The 20,467-nt window shown below is 35.7% G+C and overlaps 1 protein-coding gene across 1 annotated transcript in view; it reads right to left on the minus strand.

Annotated features, from left to right (window-relative positions):
• Positions 1 to 12,930, minus strand: part of LOC141445658 (very long chain fatty acid elongase 4-like) — a 36,755-nt gene extending 23,825 nt beyond the window's left edge. The window contains exon 1 of the mRNA XM_074111511.1: positions 12,818 to 12,930. The gene's annotated coding sequence lies outside the window, so the exon portion shown is untranslated. The remainder of the gene's footprint in view (positions 1 to 12,817) is intronic.
• Between the last annotated feature and the right edge of the window lie 7,537 nt (positions 12,931 to 20,467).

Consider the following 20,467-nt stretch of genomic DNA (forward strand, 5'->3'; position numbering starts at 1 on the left):
CTTTGAAGAAATACCAGTTTCGGCAATATCACCTCAAGGAGACCAAAACCACTCACTGCTATTTTTAAAGAGACGTGGTATAAAATTGGTGTATTTCGTGGCAATAAAAAAAATATTACGATAATCTTGATCGTATTCCTGAGTTAGTCGTTGCTTTCAAAACACGATTAAACTAATTTGGCTCGATAGATTTTATTGCCAAAGTGAGCTCTTACTTTGATTTAGAAACCAAAAATACTCCGTTATTTATAAAGACACTATAATCAAATTACTAAGTCTGATTTACAAACAAAACGTAATAATAATATCTGTTGTGGTATTTCTTAAATCTAAATCGTAATTTTTTTGCATTTATTTTATTTCCAAATTTCTGATGAGCAAAGACTTACGCCACGCCGACGACATATTGCTTCTCTGTCACTTCAACGCAGAGAAACAGTGAGCGCTTAGGTGCTCTGCCTGATTGACCTGCGTCGCTTTTCTCCACAAAATCCATTTACGAAAAAAAACTTTTACATTTACACTTCTTTCATAACACTCAATCTATGAGTAAGGAAATTATTATTAAATTACGTTATCACTGTATTTTGGGTATTTAAGGTGTTTTAGGATAGTCAACACCGAGAAATAAATTAAATAACGCACAAAAAAAACAAGAAGCACTCATACTCGTACAATGACAGACAACATGCCAGAAGATGTCAGAAGTTGTAAAGTAAGTGTGTTGTTTATTACAAGAATTAGGTAAGTACAGAAAAATTGGTTAGTAGTCTAAATAGTTTTATTGGCTCCATATTTTGTCTATTACTTATAAACTGATAACTACCATAGTAGGAATATAGGACATGTGTTCAAACTTAATACGTGTCATAGTACGAGTATATGTGGCGTTATCTAGGAAAAGGTACCTTGTTGTCGGTATTGAGTTATTGATATTCCCATAATCTACATACATTTAACTATCAAACCATGTAAGAAACATGCATGTAGGTTTAATAGATATTTTATAAAAAATGTTGAAGCTCAAAAGCCAGAAAAGGTGATTATGAGAAAATTGAATTCAAACTTATACACCCAATAAAAGTATGTTGTTGTTGGAAGTTACATAGATAACATGCTATTTGAGGAGTAGATTGTACGGGCTTTCAGGTTTCAAGAACAATATTGTAATTGGACAACTGTTTTCCTATAGTTTACCTTGCCAAAGTGCATAAAAGAACAAAAAAGCTTTATGGATTTTTTTACTTAATTTTCTATTTATAGTATATTTCCATTGGATTTTATCGAAGGAAAAAATATTATGCGTAATTGGACACTAAATAATAATTACTCCGTTTTGAATTAACGTTTTTTATTATATAAAAAAAATACTTTAATAAAAATAACTTTGTGGTTTACAAATGTAATTAAACAGTCAAAATCAACAAACGTTTATATTTAGTACGCTGAAACATAGCCAAATGAGACCAAATTAACTCAAAAAACCTTAAAAAACTAGTTTTTTCAGTCTCAAAATCCAAGGTAAAGTTTAGTAAAAAGTTGGTACAATCACTATATTTTTTCGAAAAGGTACCTTATCGTCGGTGGTAAAATATTTAGTGATTATGAAGTGATATCATTTGAAAACGACTAATAACTTACGAATAATTTTAATAGTCTTAATTTAAGAACACTGTAGTATTAAAACTCTTACCAAAAACCTATAATTTTGTCTCAAAACACTAAATGATCAACGTATTTGAAAAGGTACCTTATTGTCGGACGTAAAATGTTTAGTGACATAGTTAAGAATAAGATCTAAAAAAATGCTTTTGATTTGTAGTTGTAACTATTAATCGTTATTATTATTACTATAAATCAACCTCTAAAGACCAGCAGGTGGTAGGACCTTGTGCAAGGTCCGCCCGGATTGCTACCACCATCTTGCTCGCTAATCCTGCCGTGAATAGCAGTGCTTGCATTGTTGTGTTTCGGCGTGGAGAGTAAGACAGCCGGTGAAATTGCTGGCATTTGAGGTATCCCATCTTAGGCCTCTAGGTTGGCAACGCATCTGCAATCCCCCTGGTGTTGCAGGTGTCTAAGGGCGGTGGTAATCTCTTACCATCAGGTGACCCACTTGCTCGTTTTCCATCCAGTCGAATAAAAAAAGACAAATTGGCGTAAATTGTCAATAAGGGCCTTATCACACTAGCGATTTGCGGGAAAGTTGAAAGCGAGGCAAGCGTGCAGTGAATTCGCTGCGAGCGTATAACGATTTCGCCGCAAGCGCGCAACGATGTCGCTGCTGCGAGCGCATAGCGAGTTCGCTGCTTTAGCGCCAAAAACGCCATATTGTAGACTTTCGTGTAATAAATAGGGCGTCTTCGGCGCTAACGCAGCGAACTCGCAGCGACATCGTTGCGCGCTCGCGGCGATATCGTTTCGTGCTCGCGGTGAAATCGTTACGCGCTCGAAGCGAACTCGCTGCGCGCTCGCCTCGTTTGGAACTCGCCCGCAAATCGCTAGTGTGTTAAGGGTCTAACTGGCTACCGCCTAATGGTGGCCAGTTATTGATGATTTACCTTACCCTAATTAAACGCATTTTATGATGATTCTGATTGACGTTTTTAACGCGCCGACAAGCACCGCAATGGGCCCGCGTGGGAACTAATGCCCAAGCTCTCTCATTCTGAGAGGAGGCCTGTGCCCAGCAGTGGGACGTATAGGCTAGGATGATGATGATGATGATGACGCGCCGACAAAGTACCGACGTCCGACACGTCTTCCAAACCGCACAGAAAGCATTCAAGAGCGGCACCGACAATAAGGTACCTTTCTTACTAAACTTTAAGGGATGTTTTAACTCATAAAAAAACGATTTAAAAACTTGTGTCTCTGTCAAATTAAAATTTAGACCCTGCTTATTAATATAGAGTAAAAAAAGAAACAATGTTTTTTTTCGACATTTTACTTCAAGCGCGATTATCTCGGAAACTAGAACCGACAACAATGGATGGATGTTTGTTACTCTTTCACGTAGAAACTACTGAACGGATTTGCATGAAATTTGCCATACAGGTAATAAATACCCTGGATATGTTCTACAGTAAAAAAAACGCACTGAGGTCTCTGAACCAGATGATGATACATCTACATTACACAAGCACTATTTTAGTACAGTAAGTACCTACATTATTTTGAGACACCCACTAAATAACATGACTTATATAAAACAAATATTCACTTTATTAATCGTTGGGTAAAGTAACTTATTGATTGAATTTTATAACGGGCAAAGTTATTTAGACAACATTGCCCACATGCGTTATAATAGTAGAAAAAGTTCTGACTTACAGGTTCAAATACTGCACTTTGTGCTTTTTGTATTAGTGTTAATAAAATATCCTTTTTTCTTTCTTTAAACGTAATTTCTCCACTCTTGGAACTCCAGTTTTATAAATCTAAAGTACAATTAAAATAGTAAATAATTTATTAATTCAGACAAACTGATTGCATTTAGTCGTTAGGTAACAGTTCATAGTTTGGTTTTTCTAGTAAGCCGTCCCTTTTATCAAATAGGCACAGTTTTTTCTGCGAGTACTCGTATCTGCAAGAATATTTATGTTGAGTATGAATATCCTACTTATGTCAGTTCTTGACTTTTGTTTTTTTAATGTATTTATTATCAGTATGTAATCAAACGATTTGTTTCAAATTTTAAAGTTGTTCTTTATATAGATTTACATCGCCACTCAAAAAACTAATACTAGTTATCATATAAATAAATAAAAAAGACCAAATAAAGAGACACATTTCTTTTATTTGGTTTTGAAGTAGTGACACCTCTAACTTTTTTTCTAAGAATTAACCATACATTGACCTACTACTTGCCGAAATATCAAAGTTTTGTAGGTGGTACTTCCTATTAAAAATAAGGGACATACGTGGCCTAGTTCTGTATTCAATCGGTGTTTTTAGTGTCATATACAAACTGTTGTTGTTATAATTTGTTATTGGTTATTAGCGTTTAACTCATAAATATGATAAAATTATTGGAAAACTCAAACATAATATAGAGGTGTTTGTATACATACGACATTGATAGAACACTGATTGAATACAAATTGCTGATTTTTGACAGGAAGTAACGCCTGGAAAATTTTGATATTTAGGCAAGCAGGCGAGAAAAAATCTAGAAGTTTACACCTCTCTCATGCTGAGGATGCTGGTCTCTTTTTCTGGTTTTTCTGTGCATCTATATTTCAGTTTGTATTTTCCTACCGACTATGGCCTTGTTGTAACAGGATCATAGCGGGTAATATTTGGAATTGGAACTAATATTGACACAAAAGTACATTGTGCATTAAGGGCTGTAAAAAGGGGATTATTAACGAGAGTCTATTAGAAGCCTGATGCCGAAACTGCCCGTGATATGCAAAAATAAAATTATTTTGTATCTAAACACTCACAGAATATAAAAGTACAGAAGATTCTCTTTTTGATGTTGACGAAAGCCGCCATTTTATATGCCTACGTAATTTTTAACTGACTTCAGAAAAAAGGAGGAGGTTATCGGTTGTATTTTTATGTTGGTTCTGAATTTTGGGCAAAAAAACCGTCAACTTTGCCTTAGGGCCATTTTCTTATAAAATCGATTGTCACGAATGAGTATTTTTTGTTCAATAAAGGGTTTATAACTCTCTATTGTACATAAAACATATAAAAATAACAGTTATCAGAGCAAAGTACAATGTTTATTTTGTGTTTATTAAAATTTAAGTTTGTAAAACGTAAGTGCTTTATAAAATTATAAACGTGGGTAATTTTACTCAATATAATGTCCACCTGTGATTGAAAAAATTGCCCGCCAGGCAATGTTATGTCCTTTGAATGTTTTATCCGACTGTACGAAGCAAATGAGGTTTTTGGTTTTCAAATAAAAAATCGATTCTGCAAATGGATCCATATTTTAGTGTATACCTACCTAAATGAGTATAGGTATTAAGTATAAGTTATCTTCAGTTTTGTCTACATTTTGAGAAATATATCTTGCTTAATTTTTAATAATTTTTAATATTTTGATATAGGTATTTCTCTTGCAAGAAATTACTAATACACTTTTAGAAATGTAGGTGTATTTCATAGGCCATAGTTAAATTAAAGTGTACCTAAGAAAATAAAAGTTAGGTGAACTTTAGTATTGTGATAATCATCATCATAATCATCATCATGTCACCCGAAAGACGTCCACTGCTGGACATAATAGGCCTCTCCCAAGACTCTCCACTCAGACCGGAGTACAATAAAGAGTCATTGTATTGTATTGGAATGCAGCTTTGAAAATACTCATAATAACCGAATTTTCACATTTTTCGTAATTTTGGCGATTTTCAATTTAATAAAAACGAATTACCTAAGTACCTAAGTACATAAAATTGAATCAGTTTGAACGTGGAAAATTGTAACGTCATAGCCTTGTCATAGCAGTCAGTATATGACGTATTCAATACAAACTCCATAACAAACGATCGTTTTGACATTTCTGAAAAACTTTAGCGGTACCGTATTTCGCCGGTTGCACGCGATCTATCTCAGAGGGGTCGCGGGGGTGAGGTACAAAACCGCTCGCGCCGTTTGGCGTGGGTGGACTCTTTTGAAGAAATACCAGTTTCGGCAATATCACCTCAAGGATCCATCTCACATTAAGGGACACATTAATTCAATTCTTTGAAGAAATACCAGTTTCGGCAATATCACCTCCAGGATCCATCTCACATTAATTCGATTCTTTGAAGACATACCAGTTTCGGCAATATCACCTCAAGGATCCATCTCACATTAAGGGACACATTAATTCAATTCTTTGAAGAAATACCAGTTTCGGCAATATCACCTCAAGGATCCATCTCACATTAAGGGACACATTAATTCGATTCTTTGAAGACATACCAGTTTCGGCAATATCACCTCCAGGATCCAGGAGCCAGTGAACTAGTTATGATGAGATGTATATCAAAGCCCACAATGTATTGCTATTCAGATGATTATTACTTTCAAACGTGAAAATCCAGCATTACCTAATCCTGTTTTATTTTGTGCTAGTAAGTAGAATTGACGCATGCACAAGAATCAAACAGAAGTGGGCCAGCTTTGCACGGATAATCCAAGAAACAAACTTTGAAGAACTAAGTTAAAGTATAACTGTACGCCTCTCGAACTGTGAATGGGTTTCAGTTAACTTGGACGGATAATTGAAACGAACTCGTTTACATTCTCCTTTTAAGTTTGTTTTGCATTAACCGTGGCTCAATAAAAATTTTTTTTTCTTTAAACGGTTTTAATCAGCTTGCCTTGTTAATTGATTTTGATGTTATATTATTTTTGGGCAACTGCTTCCCATCAGGTGATCCGTATGCTCGTTTGCCCCTTATATAATTTTTTTTTTGGAAATACAGCACTACCGTTACTAACTGTCGGTGTAATTATCATGGTATTTTTTATTTAAATCATGATTTCTATAGGTACTAATACTCTTTGGTCATGATCTGTCATGGTGACAAAATATAAGTAAAGAGAAAGACGTTGGCATGGCGGTTTGCACTAGTGTCGCCCCCTGCACAGAGTTTTACGTAATAATTCCCTATTCCAATTTTATCACTCTACTCTCGTAATACGTATGAAAAAAAAATCGTATGAACTGAGCCGTCTGTCGAAATAAAAGAAACAAAAAACACGGTTTAAATGTTCCAAATTTCATTTAAATCCATCAAGCCATTTTTGCATACGTAATAGACATCCGAACTTCCAAATAACCAAGCATCTAAACGTGTAAACTTTCGCATTAATAATATCATAAAGTTTATATATAGTTTTAGTTTTGGATGTAAGATAGTATTACCTGTGACAAATAAAAGTTTCTGCTCTTATAGCACAATAAACATTATAATAAAATATGGTTGATATTAGATTAATTGGGCCAATCAACTTTTTACCGACACTAATTATAAGTAAACATGTTTTTTCTGTAATTTTATAGATGGTGTACAATGTACATGAATACATGCCATCCTACGTTAGTTCAACCTATTGAACCGTAAAATATCTTGTTGGAAGTACGATTTTTTGGTAACTCCAGATCTATACAATTTTCGTAACGCAGGAGACGCCCAAAGTGTCAGTAAAATAGTTGATTGGCCCAAATAAATGTTTTATACAGGTTCCATTGAAAAAAAAATTGCCGGATATTGGCCGTTCTTTCTATTTATTGTCGGTCAATTTCATAACTAGTGAACAAACAACACTCTCCTTACGAAATTTCTTATAAAGTACACTTGTATTTAAATAATACCGAGTTCTGAATTAATTTAAAATGATAGCTTTGAGATTATATAATTTGATAACAAATGTATACTCGTATTTCAGAATTATGTATATAATTTTCCGCGTGGACACTACGGTCCAAGTCGGTTATTCTGAGAGGAGGCCTGTGCCCTTCAGTGTGATTTATACTCAGTATACGTCTAACTACGTACGTCGTGTTACATTATCACCACATAGACTATAAATCTCTTTTTTTTTTGACGCTGGAAGCATTTTGCACTCCCATTGAACGTAGGAGGTATAGGTACCTACAATATAATACAGATCTAACACAACACAAAAAAATACTATATTTAAAATTAGGAGGAGAGTGCAATATGACTGACAACCGTTCGTTTATGTTCACCATGTTTATCATACAGTTATCCTTTCCGGTTTCCTCTTAATGGTATTTAAATAACATAAATTTCGCATAAAATATTATCGTCAATTGATGAACTTAAGGAAAAATATCAAAAAACCCCATTGTTAAATAAATGCTGTGAAACTTATGTCAGCCAGTAAAAGTGAGTTACACACATAATGTCCGACCTACAACATAAAGACGGGTACTTTTAGTAATTTCCGTGACAAGAAACAAGTTATCGATTCGAAGAATTTCTCCTAGCAGGTTTTTTCTACCTTCATTTTTGATTACAAACCTATATCCGGCGCTAGTGTGACGATGTCGCCATTATTCGTTGAAGAAAGTAGTACGTTATTAGTTGAATCAAATTCTTTTTGTATGAAAGACATAAACTTTCGTGAGATACTCGACTCTCTTCTTGCCCTTTTGACTTCAACTTTCCCTTTTAGTGTATTAACAAAACAATAGACAGTTAAAATTAATGTTTTTTTTATTCACGCTGCTGTGAATATTTCGAATCCTGTCATAACGTTTTTCTGGCACTTTTTGCAATCTTAATTTTGTTGTTACTCTAATATTTTAGTTAAGACTAACCTGGTGTTGCCATACTGCCACGATTTTTCTTGCAGGTCCAAATAGGCTGAAGTTTAGTGTTATTATTATTTCAATAAATTTATATTATGTGCATTAGGGTAATTGAAACAGGAATTCTTGTAAGAAAACTGGGGGCCTACATGACAATGGCATGACATGACTCGTTGAGTTTCTTGCCGGATTCTTCTCAGCAGAGGTTTTTCCGAACCGGTGTTAGATTTTTTTTGACATTCATTAGTGCTTGTTATGGTCTAAATTGAATAAAGATATTTTACTTTGACAATGTTCATAATTTAAATTAAATGTTTATTTATAATTTGCAAATGGGTTGCTTTGGCTTAATCCGATGACTAATGCTCCCCGCATATGAAGCTACTCAAAAATATCTAGTTACAAACTCAAATTACTAGACTGGCCAACGAAAGCTGTCCCAGACAAACCGCGGCAAAATAAAAAAAATGAGGCTGACAACCACTTGCTGTACACTGATTAAACGATGTTGATACATAGATATTTATTCCAGATATTAAATTATACTCGAGACTTTAAGCTGCATCAACATTCATTATAGTAATGTGTGAAAGTTGATGATGCACTTTAGTAGTCCCTTGGTAAATTTTATGACTTTTGTCAGTGCCCATTTACGTAGGTACAGCCCAGACGCATCAATTTTTGGACCATTTTGACCACATTGGCATTGAATACATCTGCTAACATTTTAATTCTAACAATCTTGTTACATTTTGCATTTTGAGGATGGTAGGAGGTTAAATTAAACAAAAAAATACCTATTTATTTATTTCTTATAGCAGAAGTATCAAAATTATTTAAGCCGGGCTAGAATATGACAATTTTTACAGTCTCAAAAATGATATCAGATTAAAGTTTCGTAAAAAATGCTGGACAGCTTTCACTGGCCAGTATAACGAGTTAGTTGAGCGTCACCGCCATTTTTTTTGAGCCTGTACATTTTAGTGGTGCTTACGGACTTGATGGTCTATATCCATGATGTTGAAACGACTGAACAGAGAGATAGACGACTCAACCAAATAGTAAGTACTGTCTCTGTAAAATAAGACTGTGTAAAATTGCTTTGCACTCAATGGGTTATCAGACTATAGTTCTGTTAAACAAATTACCTCTTGAACTAAAATCTATTAGTAACAGTCACACATTTAAACGAAAATTTAAGTATGTTTTGCTGGAGAAGTGTTATTATTCAATAGAGGAATTCTGTAATCGTGCCCGGGAATAATGTTAAAAAGGTCTTTAATTAATTTAAATATTAACTATAAGAAGTAAAATGTTACTATGTAACTAGTTATTTTTGAGTAGCTCCATGTGTGGAAGGCCTAAAGTTTAGGCCCTAAACCTTACGGACTTGACAACCACGGTTGACAGCCTAGCTTTACATTGTGAGATAGGATATGTACGTTCGTTTAAAAAACTGATAAAGATTTTAATTCCCCTGCCATGTCAAGCTAAAACATGGGCAAGCATGCGACACGTCGTGTCATAAGTTTTTTTTTTAACGAAAGCATATTTTATTCCCTTTACAAAAACGTAAAGTTACTTTGGCACAAGTATAAGCGCCGGATTTAGCCAGGCAACTCATTTGCAGTTTATAAATTAACATATACTGAGCTGCAAAAAACCTGGCCCTCAAATGTATGCAATAAAAGGTGATTTTGTATGAAGAGTGGGCCAAACTTTGTGCCGTTGAGTATATATATAACATATAAACTTTGTCATTATGACATAACACAGATTAGGGAAGGTATTTGTATTTGTTTTATCTCGAAAGAGATCGAGCGTGCGCTCAGTCAACCAGGTATTCGATAACATCTGAAAAATAAATATCTATAACCATTAAAATCATATAGCGTTCACCTATTGTGCCGGCACTTCCTCGCTCAATGGTCATTCGCAGAAGTGAAAGTGACAGCGGGACGAAAAATACGTGGATCCGTTTGTAAGAAAGAGAAAGCTAGTGCCCTCTAGCACGTACCGTTCCTTTGAGAGGTGTTTCCGCGAGAAGGGTTTGTATAGTCAGCCGTATTAATTTGATATTGTGAGTTTATGCGATAGACGTGATCGATGGATTGATGATTGAGTTACAATGGCTGAGGATGGAAAAAGGATTTAAGTTAATGATTTGCGGAACTTTACGCTACGGAATTCCTTATTGTATAAAACATAAATGATAAATATTAGTACGGAACTAAGACGTGGTCGCTTACAAGGGCCTAATAAAATAGCTCAAAATCACTCAAAGAGCGATGGAGCGAGTTTGATCGAATCAGAAAAGGAGATCCACAGGAGAAACAAAGTCACTGATGTAGCTCGGAGAATCGCCAGACCTTAGTGGCAGTGGGCTGGGCACATTGACGGCCGGTGGGGCAATAAGGTTCTAGGATGGCGACTACAAAGCGGAAGACGTAGCGTGGGAGGGCCTACATTAAAACGGACTAACTATATTATGAAGGTCGTACGAACCAGTTAGATGCGGGCAGGACAGGATGCATCGTTGAGGAACTCTTAGAGGGAGACCTTTATCCAGCAGTGGACGTCTTTCGGCGGGATATGAATGATGACGATGATTTATAAAAAATACTATTATCTTGTAATTAGAGATAATTCTAGGAGCTAGAATTTCTAGAAATGCTAGTGTTTAAAAACGTAACATCTTAAAAAAACATGGTTTAACATAAGAATAACTCAAAGCAAAGTAAATCGCAAACTCAAAGACGTCGTCTAACAAAATAAGGTTACTATAAAAAAACAAGTAGGTGAGATATTAAAATGTCTAACTCAGTAAGAGCTAGAAACACCAATTTAGTAGGTACCACGTAAATAATTACAACGTTGAAATCGAATCGCAAATTTGACATGTAACTGACTGTACATCGCCTAACTATTACATTTCGAGAGGCATAGAAAGTATCGAAATTGCTTTTACTTACGTAAAGCCATATTATTGTGAGTTACTTACGTAATTTTCAAAGCCTGTTAATTAAGTGTTGTACACTGAAACTTTAAGTTACCTAACGTTAATTCTGTTCAAAATAATGGCTTCGTTTGACAAATTGTTAATAAAACTAAGTTTATCTCCTTTTGATTGCAAGTTATTGTTCAGTTTATATTACTTAGCATAAGTATTCTTATCACATTTAGAATTTAATTTTCCGATTTTTAGATTGATTATACTTACTATTTTAACAACATTTTTGCACACAAAACAAAAAGTAAAGTTAAGGTTGGCAACCAAATTCAATTTCTCGCCATCCCGCAAAGCTAAAGCATACCGCATAAAAAAAGTCAAAAAAATTCTAACTATTCTCGAAACAGTTTTCAAATTACTTAGCGAATCAATCTTATCATCAAAAGCCAGCGTATGTCAATTCCTATTTAGCTTTTTAATAGATAATTAATAATAGTATTTTAAAGTTTTAAAAAATGTTGCAAATATTAGTAGGTATCCATCACAGTCCATAATATTATCTTTTGAGTGTATCAGCTAGCTCTTGGACAAAAACTACAGTTTTCACCAAAGTCGAGCATAAAAGTATTTTCATGATTAAGTACGAAAAAAACACAAGGTGCCTTCGGATGTTGCCTAGTGGTAATCCAGTATTTTATGTTGGACTATACTCGAGTGGGTGCGGCTACTCCAAAGGCACCACGCAAATTTAATTTAAATGTCTTCACTATCTTAATTTAGTAGCGTCTATTTCATTAAAGTAGACAAGTGTGTTCATATATTTTTAGGACTTTATCACCTAATACTAACAGAAATTAAAATTTCGGAGAATAACGTCTGGGTTACTGAAAGAGTTTCGCAAAATAAATACGGTTACAAATTGTGTGTAGGTATAATTTTCTGTTTGAATTTTAATGACTAATATAGACAAACATAACGTGTAGTTACATACCTGTTATATTTTAATGTAAGTTTAATTTTATGGCTGGCAAAGGCAAATGCTAAAGTGAAAGATAAAATCAAATGAACGTTAGATCAACACAAGCTTAATGAGCGTTTTTGAAGTGTATTCTGCCATTTCGCAGAAATATTATTCCCAAAAGTTTCATTTGCCAAACTGTTTTACTTCCCAATATTTTTTTCCAAAACCAAAAAAAAATTTAGTGTTTTTTCCTGTGGCTTGATAGAACACAGTATCTAGCACAGCTTAAGTTTGTCTTATGAAAGCTCTGAAAAAAAAATATGCTTCTGAAAAAAATGAAAGTTTGGCAAATGAAGCATTTGGGAATAATATTTCGGCGAAAAGAGAGAGAATCTTTCAGTAAGGTTCTTATTTATTATTATTAATAATAATAATACATCCATTTATTTCGGGCAACTTGGCCCATACAATAAATACCTTACAGACTAACATACATATAATCAAAAACTAGTTAGGTGACAAAACTTTGCTTAGTTTAGGACTGGGTCAATTGGTGTCAATTGTCCCACGACATTTATTTAATTATTTATTATTATTTAAAATGATTTAAGCTTACCTTGATTCACTAACAACCACAACACTTCACTTAATGTGCGAATTTCAAAACGCAACCTACTCCCGCGCAGCGTCCGCGCGGTTGCGAGTTCGTCTTGCCAACTGCGCCTGCGACGGAATGGTACGGAACACCAAAACTTCCTGCCAGCATCTCTTACTTTCCGAAATCTTTCATGCAATTATACACAAATTATACGCGTAGTATAAACATGTGAACATTTTTGAGCGGGTCGGCGATTCAATGCGTTGTTTGTACAAAGATTTTCTTAAAATTATGGGAATTATGTTTGAATTTTGCATGCAAGTGACATTGCGGTAGCTCTTTTTAGGATTACTTTCATACAATGTAAAGGTAAAAGAACTGTGTAAATATATTTTTCATACTGTCATGTATTTAGAAGAATAATAATTTACTTATGCCAATTTGCTGGAAAAAAATCTATTAAATTGAAATAAGGTGAAGTCCGAATTTTTTAAAATGTAGAATCGATCATTGAGCCGATTAAATTTCAGGATTGAAAAAAAACACTATCGGTTTTTACAATTCTGTGCCCGAAGGGTGACAAACATAACCCTATTAAATACTGCTGTTACATTGTCTGTCAGTCGGTTACAGGGCTGTATGTAGAAAACATTTATAATATTAAGTAGTTTCTCTAACCACTCGACTGGTTCCCAAACTGTGGGCGTTGTATGGGGCATTGTCTTAAATCCGCAAATAAACGAAAAGTACACTTGGATCATCTGCATACGGACCTAGAGATACACGCAGTTATTCTTTTGCAAGGGCATTGACAAAATATCGGTAAAGAGAGTCGCAGCATAAACAAAGACAGGGGATCCCTGCGTTAGGCTATCCGGCCCAGTTGCCATTGATGACGATAATGTAGTTTGTCCACAACCGCCAAGGACTCTGACTTTCTAGGAAGCACGTAACTATACAAAGCGGAACCTGATGTATACTCAAGTTGAAGCTTAAGTAACGTCAGAACGTAGGAAGTGTGCACATCTTACACAAACATAAGTTAAAGTGCTTCACAGTTTCGTTGAGCTGAATCATCTCTCACACTTGCTATGAGTACTTACGTTTGCAGTGAAAATGTTTATTTATTTATATAATTGGGATGCACCAAAAATTATAACCTATAGTTTTTATTTTATTTTTGGAAAGAATAGGATATTTTAAGATACCATTTTCATTGATTTTGAATTTGGATGAGTACTTGATTTTTTGTATTTTTTTTACGAAATACGCTGGATGACGTCACAGTGAGACAGCCACGTTCCATTGTCTAGAAAAAATCAGATCGTACATAACATAATTTGTGGCATTACAATTTGACAATAATTCTAGCACGGCTTAGGGTCCTAAATTAACCATGACAAATAGTTTTATTTATTTCTCTTCTTTTAGCTTCGATTATTCCTATGTTTTTTTAATGGTGTGATAGTTAATAGATATTTTTTATTAAAATCTGATATTTAAATTCTTTTGTATTTACTTGTAACGTAGTAATTTAATAATTTAATTTGTAAAAATACATTGGAAATACTCGTATACATTTCGGACTTTACGATAAATGACGACTGTTTAAAGCCGGGTGCGCATCATGTGATTAAAGTTCTATCTTTGTCACTCTTTGCTACTATAAGCAGTACAGCAACATGTCAAACTGTCAATTTGCTTAAGAGAGTAGACATGCTTTATAACTTGCCTTTGGGACGGGGCACTGCAGGGTCAAATGAGGGTCATTACTTAAATTTTGCTTATTTAATTCAGTTTATCACATTTTTGGAATCTGATTTCTGAAAACGCTTCACAAAGCCTATTCGATTTATTTTATGTTGTCAAAAATTAGGACATCCCAATTTCATGGAGTGGAAGATGGACCCTTTCTTATCAAAATACCCTTAGAATCTGAATAAATAATAAAACAACTAAAACACGTGAGCTTACGATAGAGACGTCTATGTAAATAACGTAGTTATCATAAAGCCGCGGGCGAGCAAATAATTGTTTAATAGTTCATTAATATGGACCTCCACAAAGTAACGCCTGATTAAATACCCACTTACTCACATAATATCCACATGACGTTAATCATTTAGACAAGAAAAAGGGGTGAGAAGGGATTGCGTGGGCAGTAGGGATTGAACTAATATTTTGTGTTTTCACTTACTACTTAAAATATCTGCCTCAGCTTGCTCTACAAGTAGTTTAGTTATATATATTTTTAGACATATTATATCTCCTTTTCTTCTGGTAATCTGTTATCGTCATTTTTTTCATTTGTTTCTATCCCTTCTGACCTCACTATGGGGTGAGCAGGGATTTGCCTATATTTTAGTGTTTATTGTTTAAACTATGAAACTAAACGGCAGAAAATCATTGTATTGTACTGCTTATTGTATGTTACTCATGAAAAGTAAAAAACTGTATCAAAATGTTCTGGTTGAGCCTTATAAAGGCAAATGTCAAAGTAGTAGGTAAATTTATTATCATCATCATCGTGTCAGCTGTAGGACGTCCGCTGTTGGATAAAGGCCGCCCCCATAAACCTCCAGTTACTTCGGTTGGAAGCGGCCTGCATCCCCGTGAAGCGGCCTTAAGCAGGTCATTCGTCCATCTCGTTGTTGGACGTCCTACGCTGCGCTTGCCGATTCGCGGTCTCCATTCGAGAACCAACTTTTCGGCCCCCAGCCTGTTCTCCGTGCTATATAGCTTGCCTATATCACTTTAACGAGCTAATTCGCATGGCTGTTTAGGTGACCCTCGTTCTTCTGGTAGATATATTTTATAAATGAACAAAAACAACTACTTTGCTTACCCGCGGCCTTATGATAGCTAAGTTTATGCAAGAAATATGTAGAAAATACAAACTGAGACATGGATGCACAGAAAAACCAGAAAAAGAGACCAGCACTGGGAATCGAACCCAGGTTCCCGGCAATCCGTGCTGCGTGCTATAACCCCTAAACCACTGCTGGACCAGCACCAGTGCTGGTCTCTTTTTCTGGTTTTTCTGTGCATCCATGTATCTATCAGTTTTATTTTCGATATGGTTTCACGGGATACCCGTAAAAATAACAAATTTGGAGTTGAAATAAAAAATACAAAAAGACTCCAAAAAAACAATCATAAGAAATATGTATCAGTTCCTCCACCTACACACTGTAAGAACACACATAAATCACACAAACCCATCCATCACCGCCACCACACTACATTGACGCGTTTTGAACTCAACCAGAGCTCATCTTCAGAGCAACACAACCGTTTACCATGCTACCAGATGTTGGACGAATTTTAACTAAATTGATGCTTTAATGTCAAAATACGTCAATTCCTGAAAAATTATCATAACAAAAAAAAAGCGGTTTAAAATAAACTTTTCCGAATGCTTTTCTGACGCACACTCTTCTTGTCACCCGGCCGAGAGCACTACAATGAAACCAGCCTATTATCACAAGCAATTGGAGCGATCATTCAAAAGGCTATTATTTAGGTCAATAGTGCTTAGATGTACGAACAGATTCATGCGCTCAAACTATAAAGAACTTACGACCGGAGAAGACTACACGCTTTCTTCTCTGCCAATAACCTAACCAACTTAGAAAGGTTGAAAAATATTAGGAATTGTCATTTAAAAGTTCAATATCTCAAGAACTGATTTTGATAAAATATACTAAAAAACACCGCATGGCAAGTCTCTTTAATTTAAATGGGTATAAACTATTTCTTGTTGTTATCCTGTCCCGTCACCGAGGGGACAAAAGTAGCACAGTTTAATAAAGGAATTAATTTTGTATCACATTATACTAATATGCTTATTAGATGACCTATTATAGAAGGGGTTACCACAAAACTACCAAAAATGCATGTTTGGCAAATTTTAATCCTATAAACTTACGGTTTAAAAAGTGACTCAGGAGCCGTAACTATAGCAACGTGTGAAAAAAAAACACATCGAAATCGGTATATCCGTTCCACAGGTGCCACAGATAGACAGACACGCTTTAGCGTCAAACGTAACAACACCGACATTTTTGTGTTGAGGGTTAAAAATAACGGGCAGGTAAATTCATAGCGGTGACGTGGCATCCAAATCATACGTAATACTCTTTTCTATCGCTCTTCGACTTGCTTTATGAAAATGTTCACTCTACGCTACTGATTCATAGTCACCGCTATCTCCGGCCTATTGTCCTACTGGACACAGGTTTCATCTTAGAATGAGAGTGCAATATTCATCACAACCAACATGACCACACGATATATAATGGTTCATAGGACAATTTTCTATGTGTCCCGTACATAACCTTACCGTAGGTACATAACCAGTGTTTCTTTTATTCGTGCGATGGTGTTATTTGGACGTATTTTAAACATGTATATATAACTTGCTCACAAATATTTAGGTATTGGAATACTACAAGAGTTCCTTTTTTTGAGGCACAGAACCCTAAAAAGCAAAGAAAGAATGCACAGATTTTCTAAAGCCAACTCCCGTGGTTATTACTGTGTAGTACAAACACATCGTGTGACACAAATCAGCTGTATCGTATCTGTAGACTATAGTGACTTGCTATGCAGACAACAGTTCATAATAGAAGGAGAAAGTTTGCTTTCAAGATGCGAGTAAACTGGCTTGCCATTTGGCGAATAAGGCTTATTAACTGTCTGACACAGATATTTTTGTGGGTGCATAGCACGTTGAAAGGCATGTGATTAGTAGACAATGAATACAGGTGCACCGAAGTTCACATAATATTTCAACTCCGGTTATTGGAAGTCCAAAAACACTTTTCATTAAATTGTATCTTATAATAATCCGTAATCATAAAGTCCGTACTAACAAATTATATAATACCCAGGATTTTGTGTAGAATTCCTTTGCCGTATCTTGGGTACCTACTTCTCATTCTTTTGAGATCAAAAAAGTCATAGTAATTAAGCCTTTGATGTACGCAAAATCCCTACATATACGCAATCGGTTCAATAGTTAAGGCATCAAAGCAGAACAAACACAGTCACGTTCACATTTTTAACCTTATAAGTCCTCGCTTACTTCATAAAGTACAAATCAATTGTAAGAATAACTACCGAATGTAATATAAGGAGTAAAAAATTTTCAATTTAGGGGCTGTTTCACCTTCCATTGATTAGTGTTAATTGGCGGTTAGGTGTGATGCCGTCTCTATTTGTTTTGTTCGAATAGACGGAGACGGCATCGCATTTAACCGTCAGATAACACTAACCAATGGATGGTGAATCAGCCCCTAAATCTGAAAAAAAGTAATCATATTCCGCGGACTCTATGACTTGTAATAAGAAATCCAAAATTTATTATATCTAATAAATACGGATGGATGGAAGTACGGACGACTGGGTATAATCCAAGGGCGGTTTCAGACTAGCGTTTTATACGCGCGTATAAGCTCGTTTTTGAAAGCGCGTGTTCGCGAGCACAGGTGCGCTTTTGTTTTCTTTAAGCGTTGACGCGTAAATATAATAAGCTCGTATAAGCGCGCGCGAGAACATGTCCTTTAGACAAAAGTAAATACGCAGCAATGAGCGCGTACGCGTGCGTTCGGTTCAGTGGCGTAGATAACCAAAGGCCGTGGGGCCAAAAATGAACTACTGCTCCAACTAAACTTATAACACCCCTCTTTTTGCGTCGGGGGTTAAAAACATGTAAATGCTTCTTCATTGGAATATGTGTGTTTTAAAATTCATCATCATCATCCCAGCCTATATACGTCCCACTGCTGGGCACAGGCCTCCTCTCAGAACAAGAGGGCTTGGGCCATAGTTCCCACGCGGGCCCAGTGCGGATTGGGAACTTCGCACGCACCATTGAATCGCTTCGCAGGTTTGTGCAGGTTTCCTCACGATGTTTTCCTTCACCGCAAAGCTCGTGGTAAATTTCAAATGTAATTCCGCACATGAATTTCGAAAAACTCAGAGGTGCGAGCCGGGGTTTGAACCCACGACCCTCTGTTTGAGAGGCGATAGGTCAAACCACTAGGCCACCACGGCTTACACTAAAACGGCTAAAATTAATCCAGAATATTTTAGAAGGTGGTTGCTGAAAGGAGATAAAATTTTTTTTTTTCATCATTTTTGGCAGCCGGTGGCTGGTTGGCGTAAGTCCTTAATCGTGCGCTTACGCTTATTAAAAAGGGTTCTGTCAACGGAACACTTAAATATTTCGGTGAATGTAATCGAAAATTTGTTTTAGCGTTTCTCTTGACGACCAGAATAGCCGTGGTTAGAAAACCTGACATATGCTTAAAGTCCTGGGTTCGATCCCCAGTCCGCGCAGATATTTGTGTGAAAAATACGAATGTATGTTCTCGAGTCTTGGATGTTTAATATGTTATTTATGTATGTTTATCCAGCGATGCAGTGATGTCTTAAAATAATCCTTTAACACATAAATCCGTTGAAGTTTTCTATGAACGTAATCAAACGCGGACTAAGCTTTCGAATCTGTTATTATTTATCATAACAAGTTATTTTGCCTTTCAGATAGTCCATTTAATACAAGCTCACCATAAATGATGTCGGCGGCCGATCGTTAAATCGGCCAGATCACGAATTTCCTAGGCATATCGTGAAATGGCGCCATTTCATGATTTGGCTAAGGGACATCCGCCATATCGTTCAAAACTCACCGTTTAACGTTTAACGATTTGCCTAGTAGTAGACGTTTAGGCAAATCATGAAATTCCTAGGCATATCATGAAACGCCGCCATATCGGTTCTGGCACTACGCCGGCCACTGCCGCGGCACGCTCGCTTCGCTCGCTCGGCTCGTGCGATGTGGTCACAATTCATACTAACCACTCCTCGCTTCGCTCGTCGTACCGAATTTTTTTTTCGGAATATTACGATGTGCCCGGTATAGAGCTAGAAATATCGACGATTGCGTTGCTCTAATCGATCTGCCGTATTGTTTCTCAGGCACATCGTGATATGCCTAGCCAACTATTAGGCATATCATGAGATCGCGCCATTTCACGATATGCCTAGGAATTTCGTGATCTGGCGGATTTTACGATCGGTCGCCGACATAATACAATACTTAGTTATAGAATGACTTTGCTTTTGCTTGCTCTGCAAACTGAAGCGCTGCCTTCAGTCCCTTAGCTCTAAAAGGAATTTCGAACAAGCGGAATGAATTACAGGTTAACGATTTGCTATTAATATTCATGGTTTGACTGACAGACAGGCCACCGGAGGGTTTTATTTCATGTCGTAAAATTCACTGTTTAGATTTCCATTTTCTACCTAAATGTATCTGTGTATATTCGTATGCTAAAATCAATAATTATGGAACATTACAATGGTTATTGGTGGGTGATGTTGTTGCCGTTGATATTGAAGCCGAACCCGTTCCAGTCCAAATTAATCCAGTTTTTAAATTTTATATAATTCTCTTCAACCATTTTCCCATTAAAGAGCAACGAACTTGTTTTTAAAGAAGAAAGAAAGAAGAAAGAAAAAACATTTATTTTCATAAGAATCATGGCTTACAATTTACATAATAAACTAACAAGTTTTTTCCGTCTATAACTGTATGGAATTTATTATAAAAATATATGTAAGAGACAGAACATAGGTACTTGTTAGAAAGGCTAAGGCATA

This window comes from Choristoneura fumiferana, chromosome 2 (genome assembly GCF_025370935.1).
Source record: "Choristoneura fumiferana chromosome 2, NRCan_CFum_1, whole genome shotgun sequence".
NCBI classification, from domain to species: Eukaryota; Metazoa; Arthropoda; class Insecta; order Lepidoptera; family Tortricidae; genus Choristoneura; species Choristoneura fumiferana.